Source organism: Cupressus sempervirens, chromosome 1 (assembly GCF_028749045.1).
Source record: "Cupressus sempervirens isolate cs-2001-9-10 chromosome 1, ASM2874904v1, whole genome shotgun sequence".
NCBI lineage: Eukaryota > Viridiplantae > Streptophyta > Pinopsida > Cupressales > Cupressaceae > Cupressus > Cupressus sempervirens.
Genome location: NC_143118.1, coordinates 434,179,340 through 434,190,603, shown reverse-complemented (window position 1 = coordinate 434,190,603; position 11,264 = coordinate 434,179,340).

Here is an 11,264-nt window from a genome sequence, read left to right as displayed (position 1 = left end):
ACCAAAGAATCTCAATAATAATTGATTTCAATTTATTGTCTTGGCCCATATCTTCCCTCATTCTAGTTCAAAATACTTTGTAGTTCAGCTGAATATCATTGACGATTCAATCCCAAAACAATGTCCTTTCAAGTTTAAAAAAATGTGGGTGAAGGATGAAAACCTAATGAATACAGTAGAACAATAGTTGAAGGAAGGAGAGGTATCAGGATCAAAATATATTATATTGCTTGGTAACTACGCTAAATATGATCAAGAATAAATTGCTACTTTTGTAATAGTCTTGAAGAAAAAGAAAGAATAGATTAGGAAATTGAGGAGCCTAAAAGGGTAGTGACTGATAAAGGAATGGACATGGTACCCTATCTCAAAGAAAAGACACTATTAGTTGGTGAGGAAGATACCCTTGGTATGTTAGTTTGAGCTTCACTTGGTTTTGAGAATACTTTAATATTCTCTACTTAACAAGGTCAACCACGTGAAGGTGGAAACTCATTTGGCCTCACCCCCCTCCCCCTAACGTTAATCTAAATTACTCATTATCATCTAATTACATACTTCATTCATTAATTCATCCATTTATGAACTATAAAATTCAATTGCTACAATCACATAACATTCATTAAGATGATATGAAACTCATTAATACACAATACTAATCAAGGCTTCATTAACACATAATGATATTCATCAACATGAAATAAAAATTAATATTAATATGAAACATTCATAGATAATTACTTAAAACAACATTCTTTCATTATCCAACAATGTTTATCAAATAAGGTTTACCAAAGAGCATTTTTTAAAAATCATTTCTTCTTTTTGTTTTTCTTAGTTCTCTTAAGAAAATTGTTGATAAGAACATCAATATCTTCCTCATTCTCCTCCTCTTGTGGTACAAGTAATGTAAAATTATGATGCCTCCTCATGTTTCGAGGAGTAGGAGGAAGTTGTACTAAAGGGGGCTCTGTTGCAAGAACAAGTAAATGAGTTAAATTGGCATACTCTTGTTCTTTTCTTTTTTTAACTTTTACAAAGTTATTTAATTAACTAGTACAACATAACATGCATTTTTCTTACGTAACAATGCCACATCATGTACATTAACATTTTGATTTGCCACCATGACAACATGCTAAACACTTGGAACATGCTCCACTCCTTCACCATGATGTTCAACATGCTCTAAAATATTCAAAAAATGGTTACATGTCAAATTGCAATTGAAGATGTTAAATTTTATTCATAATTGCATAATTAATTTCTAATAGTAAATTAATACCTCCACCACTATGATGCACATCATGGCCTTCATAACGTGCAAGTTTTGTGCTGTAGTGAAATATTTTTTTATTAAGTAAAACAAGTTTTACAGGGATCCTGAAACCCAATAGTTCTTACATAACATAGGGCAACATGATTAAAATGCCTAGCAACATAAACAAAGCCAAAAGAAAGGCCAAAAAAAAGGCAAGCTAAAAGACAAGCTAAAAGCTAACAGGAAAAAACTAGCAAAAACTACAACAACTAGATACAAAACTTATGTATTCTATACTTGCTCCTCCATCCTTCTCTCAAGGTTCTGGATAGTCTCTGCTACATCCTTGATTCATTGAAGTTCTTCCTCCAGGTGTTCCTTGTCCTTCTCATAGATCTGATCCTTATGGCTTTGAGTAATATCCATTATGGAACCTTCTTCCATCTTATCTTTATCATTGTCCTTATCATCATCCTCTGCAACAAGCCCCCTAGCTTTCAGCTTCCCACTAAGGCTAACAATGTTGTCATATAGAGATTTAAGGATACTAAGCATCTAGTTAGCCATACTAAAGTTAGAGTTCTCCATATTTTTCATCCTGTCTTCAACCATCTTTATTCGGTCCCCCAAATTGGTTTGGTTCCTTTGATTAGTCTTCTTCATCTGACTTTCCATCTACTCCAACCTATCTTTTACTTCCTCTAGTTCATAAAAAATCCATTTTATGGATCAAAAGTTATCAACCATGTTCTTTTTGGCATTGTTGAGAATGTTCATACCCACCTCCCTCACATTGTCAGAAATGGCCACCAATGATGGCTTGATGATTTCATCTAGTTGAATTTCCCCCTCTTTTTCTTCAAGGATTTGAGGATTCATGACTTCATGAACTATCCCCATTTTGGATGTTCTAACATTGAAGTTATTCTAGGTCATTCTCTTGTCTCCAATTTCCACTACTCCACTAGTATTGACCTCCTCCATATTCTCATTTTCCTCCTGAGAGGTTTTGAAAGGGGGAGGAGAAGCAGGAATGACTAACTTTGACCCTCTAACATTTTGTCCTTCCAGTAGCATGTTCTCCTCCCTGATCTTCCTTTGCTTCTTTTTGGGGGTTACATCCAGCTCCAGTTTAGTTTCAACATCCACACCCTTGGTCTCCTCATCTATGTCCATGTTGTCATCATCCTCATTGTACTCATCATCCGCTTGGCCAAACTTTTTGGATATATGATCCCTAGGGCTTTTCCTACAAGGAGATTTTCTAGGAGAGGGAGCACCCTTGGCTCTCCCCTTGGACTTCTTCCTAGAAGAAAGATGAGCTTCTTCCTCCTCAGAACTAACACTCACATTTACCTTCATGTCTGAAGAAAAATTGGAGCTCCCAGTTTCCTCTAAAATAGCCACAATAGGATGCAAGGGCTTGCTCTTGTAATGGGCTTTAAAATACTCAAAGAGCTGAAGAAGAAGACCCTCACGTAGGATAGGATTAGCACTGAGTGTTTTTCTTATACCCTGAAATATTCTTGTTCATAGAAGAAAAAAGGTAAAAAGGAAAAGAGACTTGAACACCATAATGGAAATGATTAAGCAACACAAAGTGGTGAGTTCTAACCCTACCAAACCTTGTATGTAGGGAAATAAACTCAATGATGGCCCACAAAACATACCTCTAGAGCTTCTTGATCAAATCCATCTCATAATAGGTCTCAAATTTCATTAGCTCCTTCTTCTATTTTGAGTTCTTAGCAAAGTCCTTCACCGCATTTGCAGAAATTTTCTTATCTCTATAAAATTTTAAACCCTCGGCTTGGATTTCAGTTACATGGGCAATAACCCCCACATCAAAATGATGTGAAACCCCATCAATCTTAACCCTACCATCCTTCCAAGAATTGACCATAAGATTAGTAACCACTAAATCATACCCATGAGGTTTGGCATTGTATTTAGCAATGCCACCCTTGCTAAGTTTCTCCTAGACCTTGGTTCTCTATTTCCATTTCTCCACCTCATCGACTAGTTCCCTTCTACTCTATTCTCACACCATTTTGTTTTTCTAGATAATTTCTTGTCATATAAAACCAGTTCTCCTCTGTTTACTCTGTTATGTACATTGTTATGCAGTCAATTTATGTTCAAACCTAACACCAAATTTTTTTTCTCAACTATTCAATTTGATTTACTTTTCATTTGACCAATTTACCTGTGTCTCATTTGGTGCACCAGATTCTTGGTGTAGATATGCAACCACAACTTTATAGCCTTCCTTCAAGGAAATTTTCTATTTTCATCTGTGAGCTCTACATTGAATTTTGTACCTTGTATTTTTTGCTTAATATCATTAGTTTTTCATGTAAGGTTTGATTAAAAAAAATTGTTTACAACATTATATTAAAAAAATTATATGAAATTCCATTGCTGCTACTTACAAATCAAGATTGAAGATTCATATAGCCACCAGAGTGAAGTTTGTGTTGGCCAAGCTTTTCTAGTTTCACTTTTGGAGCCACTGATGTGTCCTATAGTCTATAAAAAGTTTGAAACATGTTGGATTGTATATTTAAAAATATAACTAATTAGTGCATGATTACATTGTACTCAATACTATCATGACATACCTTCTTTTGCCCCATTCTAGTTTATTTCCTTTATTATCACATAGCCTTTTCTCTTTTGCATCTTCTATTATTTCATTTCACTCCATCAATGGAATCATAGGAGGATGGTAGTACTTTGGGTTCTCCTTTAGACCCCTTTTTTATGGCCGACATGTTGTAACCCTAAAACAACATAAAATACTTGTATAAAAGGGCTTAGGGTTAGGTATTTTCATTAAGTTGTGATGCAAAATTGGTTCTTGTGGTGGTACTGAGCTATAAGGGATTATGGATTGTAATAAGGTTGGAATCACTGGATCATAATAATATTGGACTTGTTGTTTGGGTGGACATAGCCAAGGGATTGGGTGAACCACATTAAATCTTGGTGCCTTGTGTTCTTTATTGTGTGATCTGTTATTTTCTATTATTGGTTATATTTGCATGTAATTTTTATTTTTGTCTATGGTTTAATCCTAACAAGTGGTGTCATAGGGAGGTTGTCTTTTAATTATCCTTTGCAAGAAAGTCTCACAGTTAAGTGGGTGTCTTACAGTTGAGTGGGAGTGATGGCAGACGAGGGTAAGCTGAGGGTTGATAGGTCTAATGGGTAGAACTTCTAGTTATGAAAGATGCAAAAGGGAGACTATCTTTATTAGAAGGATTTATAGAAGCCTTTGGAAGGCAAAGCCAAGAATTAGGGATCTATGTCAAATTATGAATGGGATCTTTTGGATAGAAAGGCACTTGGAAGCATTCGATTATACTTGGCACCATCAGTGGCATTTAATATTACAAAAGTGAAGATGATAGAAGAGTTGATGAAAACCCTAGTGACTCTGTATGAAAAGCCCTCTGCTTCAAACAAGGTATTTCTCATGAAGCATTTATTCATTGTGAAAATGGCAGAAGGTGGATTTGTTGCAAATCATTTAAATGAGTTTAATACTATTACTAGTCAGTTATCTTCTGTAGGTATCAATTTTGATGAAGAAATTAGGGCTCTCTTGATTATTGTGTTCTTTGCTTGAAAGCTAGAATGGCTTGGTAATGGCTAAGTAATTCTATTCTTGGATGTAGTACCTTAAAATGTGAAGATGTGATTGGTGTTGTTTTGAGTGAAGAAACTCATAGGAAAACCTTAGATGGATCTACATTAGGAAGTGCTTTGAATGCGCAAAGTAGGTATAGAATGACTAAGAGAGGAAGTAACTCTAAAAATTGTGAGAAATCAAGAGGAAAGTCAAAGGGGAGGAGGTCTTAATTGAGAGGACCAAATGACTACTAGTAGTGTGGGAAACCAAGTCATAAAAAGAAAGATTGTTGGAATCGAAAGAAAAATGAAGGGGATAAATCAGATGGAGACAAGGAGGCAAATGTGGTAAGTAACAAATCCAAAGAGGATGCTTTGCTTCTATCTTTTGAAAGTGTTGATGATTCATAGGTTTTAGATTCTGGCGCTTCATTTCATGCTACACCTCATAGAGGTTATTTCATTGATTATGTCCAAGGGGATTTTGGGCTTGTTTATTTGGGGGATAATGAACCCTGTCAGATTGTTCAAAAGGAAAAAATTAAGATTAAGTTGTAGAATGGGAATCATTGGCTACTACATGAGGTAAGACATGTTCCAAAGCTGAGTAAGAATTTAATTTCAGCAAGGAAACTTAGTGATGAGGGTTGTGTAGTTACTTTTAATGATAAAAATTGGAAGGTTTCAAAAGGTTCCCTTGTAGTAGCAAAAGATGTGAAAGTAGGCACCTTATATCTTAGTACAAGTCTTTCCTTCTACTATAGTTATTTTAGAGGAAAATGAATGTTTAGGAATAATTGTTGTATTGGAGTAGGGAGAACAAATAGCTACTGTAGATTCTAATACAACATTGTGGCACAATAGACTTGAGCACATGAGTGAGAAAGGTATGAAATTACTTCATTCAAATAAAGTTTTACCAAGTTTGAAATGTGTTAATATGGATTTCTGTGAAATTTGTGTATATGGAAAACAAAAGAGAGTGAGTTTTGTAAAGACTGGGAAGGGAAAAAAAAGGAGAAATTAGAGCTTGTGAATGTAGATGTATGGGGACCAGCTCAGGTATGTTCCCTTGGAGGCTCTCATTATTATGTTAAATTTATTAATGATGCAACTAGAAAAGTAAGGGTTTATTTCTTTAGATAGAAATCTAATGTATTTCAAACTTTTAAAAAATGGAAATGCTTGGTTGAAAATAAGATTGGTAAGAAATTAAAATGTCTCAGATCTGATAATGGTGGTGAGTATTGCTATCATGAATTTGAATATTATTTCTCCACTAATGGTATTCATAGACAAAAAATTGTCCCAAGGACTCCACAGGAAAATGGAGTGACTAAACACATGAACAAGACTATAATGGAGCACACAAGGAGAATGAGGTTGCATGCTATGTTGCACTTCCACATGTGGGTGAAGGCTATCAATACTACTATATATTTGATCAATATATGTCCCTCTACTCCTTTGGGCTATGGTATTTTAGAGGAAGCATCGACTGGTAAGAAGGTGAGTTATTCTTTTCTCAAGACCTTCGGTTGTGAAACATTTTCTCACATAGATTCTAAAAATAGAACCAAGCTGGAAGCTAAGTCAAAGAAATGTGTATTTGTTGGATATGGCATTAATGAATTTGGTTATAGGCTTTGATATTTTTAAAATCATAAAATTTTAAGAAGCATGGATGTCATATTCAATGAGAAAGTGTTGTACAAAGATGATTATGTAGTGTTGGATGATACTCCAAAAGTTGATGTTCCAGTCATTCCTCATAATGTGAAACAACCGCAACAACAAATACCACATACACTGGTGAATGTTAGATGGTCAACAAGGCAAATTAGACCTCCAAAAAGATTCTCTCCCTCTTTGTATTCTATTTTACTTACTAATGCTAGTGAACTTGAAAGCTATAATGAAGTTGTGCAGGTGGATACTAAGATTCAGTGGGAGTCTGCAATGAAAGACAAAGTGGACTCTCTACTGAAAAATAAGACATGGGATTTGTGCAAGTTGCCTACAGGTAAAAGAGCTTTATAAAATAAGTGGGTTTACAAGTTGAAAGAAGAGGAAGGGGGTTAGAAAAGATTTAAAGCTAGGTTAGTTGTAAAAGGATTTCCACAAAAAAGGGAATTGATTTTGATGAGATATTTTCTCCTGTTGTTAAAATGACTTCTATCCATACTATTTTAAGTATTGTAGCTACTAAAGATTTGCATTTAGAGTAGTTGGATGTTAAAATAACCTTCCTTCATGGTGATTTGGATGAAGAGATATATATGGATCAGGCACAAGGATTTGTGGTCAAAGGTAAGGAGAACTTAGTGTGCAAATTGAAGAAAAGTTTATATGGCTTGAAGCAAGCACCTTAGCAATGGTATTTGAAATTTGACAGTTTTATGCATGAGCATGGTTATAGTAGGTGTCATTCAGATAATTGTCTCTACTTTAAGAGGTTGGATGATGATAGCTACATTATTTTATGTTTATATGTTGATGATATGTTTGTAGCTGGGTCTAACATGGATTACATTAAGGGTTTGAAAAAGCCAATTAGCACATGCATTTGCTATGAAGGATTTGGGGGCAAAAAAAAATCTCCTTGGTATGAAGATTTTCAGAGATAGGAAGAACAGAACATTGAGAATCCATTATTGGTTATATTTGCATGTAATTGTTATTTCTATCTATGGTTTAATCCTAAAAAGTGATATTAGAGTGAGGTTGTCTATCAGTTATCCTCTGTAGGAAAGTCTCACAGTTAAGTGGGAGTCTCATGGTTGAGTGGGAGTGATGGCAACTGAGGGTAAGTTGAGGGTTGATAGGTTTAATGGGAAGAACTTCCAATTATGGAAGATGCAAATGGAAGACTCTTTATCATAAGGATTTATGGAAGCTGTTGGAAGGAAAAGCCAAGAATTAGGGATCTATGTCAAATGATGAATGGAATCTTTTGGATAGAAAGGCACTTGGAAGCATTTGGTTTTGAAAGAAAAATTTGGTCACCTTGCTCAAATTCACGCATATTATAATATCAACAACTTTCATTGACATAAATTCAACAAATTTTGTTGAGCCTTTCCATTACTTCTTGTTTGTCATGAGTTGGGGTTGTTTAAAAGGGAAAGTTTGTAATTAGTGTAGAGTATGCACATATCACAGTTGTGACTATTTATTTTAGTAGTTTGGTATGATTAATTCATTTTGGTAGTTGTTTGGCTTTCCTTTCCTTGTGTACATGTGTACTCAATTTTTGAAAGTGCCTGTATCTTCTGTTTTTTGTTGAAGGCATTCAAAACTTTCAAGTTTTTTCTTCTTCTATGACACAATAATTAAGTCCAGTTCTATACATTGGCCTAATAGGATAGAGAGAATGGATTATGGTTTGGGGAATTATGTGTTGGCAAGAGAGTGGCTTACAAGAATGCAATCAATAAATATGCATCTTGACATTTTCATTTCTATCCAGTTATGACATAAAGGTATGAATTTGATGAAAAAAATTTGTAGAATATCTTCTCCATAGAATTTTTAGTATAATAGATGTTAGCAGAGTCAAAAATGAAAGAAGAGGTGGAGTATTGTAGTGCAATTTGAAAAATTTGTTCCTACATGATGCATGCTATCTTTTTATAATAGTTATTCATTGGCATCACCGAACTAGAAAGAATAAAGTAGAATTGAGAAAAAGGATGTTGCTCAACAAATGAACCTCCAAATGCTCAAAAATCTGTCAAAGAAGAATAAAACATGGAGGAATGTAGCACATTATTTCTTTTAGAGAATGAAACTTTTCTCATCCCTAACCCTATTTTTATTTACCCTTATCACTATCACTAAAATATGTCTTTCAAAGTATTTTTCTCTATCTTAAACTTATAAGGAATCTTAAATAGAATATTTCATTTTTAGAACAAGGAAAAGAATTGAGAACCTGTAATACAATGACTACAGGTTGATGAAGAAGTGATTAACAAATATTTCTAGAGTTACCACACCCCCACCTTGTCCAACTTCTTGCAAACATAAGGTTACATATATTAGCCATTATTCCTATAAGATGTGTTATTAAACAAATAAAACTAGTTTGAAAAGATTGTAAGTACAATTTTCATAGAACACACATAGCAAGGCCTCCTAAGGTCTAAAATAAACACACACATACATATACATAGAAAGAAAAAATCAGTATGGATAGCAAGATGCAAGCATGGATAAGCATAGCAAACTAGAAGGTTTAATCACAAGGCATTCTAGAAAACAAGCAAGCATGGAGTATGCAATGACAAAGTACAAATGTGTAAGGGACATGAGAAGACATGAAGATTCAAATTTTTTTTTTTCTAGAGCATTCCAAGAGGACTTGGAACAATTTCATAGTTGGGGAGTATGGTGCAAGAGCACCAAGGTCAGCCATGGAGAGAACTAGGATCACTAATGGATTCTTGCAAGGAGTGGAAGCCAAATGACCTTCAATTGTTGTTAAAACATGTAAAGAGAAAGTTCATGGTCATATAATAATGTTTTGATCATAAGTTGATCTTATTGTAATCAAACTTGTATTGTAAGCCTTAATGACATTATTAAGTCAATAAGGTACCTAGGGATCACTAGGTAGAGTTATGCATTGATCCTAGGTTAGGGGTTGATGAAAAATAATAATAATGGTTTTAAATGATGTCAAAAGTAATTGAAGTGCATAATATTGTAAATTTCTTATATTGGCAGTATAAGCCAAGCAAGGGCTTAATTTGCATTAAGAGGGGTTAGTATCAATTATAAGTTAAGTTTGGTTTTAAGCATTCTCATTAGAACCTTTTTAGAAGTCTTTGGTATAGGTCTTAGATGTTGATTTTTTGAGTTGAAAAATTTAGTTGTGAATTTGACAACACATTCTAACTTTATTTGGTTAGTGTAGTCAGTTTGGTGACTGTTATCAAATAGTTGAAAAGTAGTTAGTAGTTTTAGTCAATCTTTTGGGAGAGTTAAGGTCTATTTTGGAGAGATCCACATGAGTAGAAGGAGAGGGAGGTTTTTTTATGTACTAAGTCAAGTTTGCAATACAAATAATCAATAAAATTAAAATTCTCTGCATACTTATAGTTCACTATCCTATGGAATAGTCTTGGAAATAGTGACTTGGTAATAGCATAAAGAATGTGATTCTTGTTTAAGTGATGTGAGAATGTGATGAAGAGTTCTCCCCTTAATACCATAAACCATAACAAAAACAAAGAAACAATAGCAAATGTGAGAAAAAAAATGGACTTCTTATTTGTGCCACAAATGCCAATTACAAAATTCACAAATACAATATGCTAAGCCACACAGGTGCCTTCATTACAACAATCTACAAGACAAGCTACAAACTATCACCCAAAACTATTCTAGACAATATTTGGGCTTTTCTTAAATAGGAAATTTATTCCACCTGGGAAGGTTCTAGACAATGAAACTTAATACCTCATCAGGGTACTCTAAGGCCTCCAATGGTGAGCCTAAAGATTTTTCTGCAAATTTTTCCACTAAAAATCTATAATGACTTCTCTGATACTTAAGTTGGAGCAATGAGATTTTTATAGTAGGTTTATAACTCTAAAATGAACCTTCATATATAAAATGAGAACATTTTGAGCTCGTATGACAAACTTACTAAAAATAGCAAGTTCCCATAAATCGTAACCACCCTATCTACTAGTCCTTATTTTAATAGAAAAGGCTGAAAAGAAAATATTTTTGGGTGATGCAAGATTGCTCTTACACCCAAGATGCTCTTGCATTAGACACTTGGGGTAATTTGAGAAGTGACTCTATCACATCTCAAGTGTTTAGAGGAAAACCAAGATGGTGAACCTCCTCCCTTGCTAGACATGATGAGTCCTCTACTGGCCTCCCTTTCTATTGACTTGATATTCCTCATAATTTATATTCCTTATACTTTTGCTAACATGACTATCCAATATCTCCTCAATCTCCTTTGTAGCTGAACTAGTTGCTGAAATACTCCATTGTGCTTCTATAATGTCATCTCCATCACCTCCTTCATAATACTCTACCAAATTAGAAATATTAAATACCAGTAAAATATTTAATTCAGTAGACAACTCCACTTCATAAGCATTTTCAGAATCATGCCTTTTCACTATCTTGCATGGTCCAAACTTCTTCATCTTCATCTTATTATATGTACCCACTAGAAAATGCTCCTTTCTCAAATGAACCATGACTTCATCTCCAACCTCAAATTCTTTATACCTCCTTTCTACATCTACCTTAGTCTTTTATTGTTTATTCATCTTTATGATGTGCTTCCTCACCTCCTCATGGATATTCTTCAAATGTTTAGCAAATTATTTTGCTTTAGCACTAC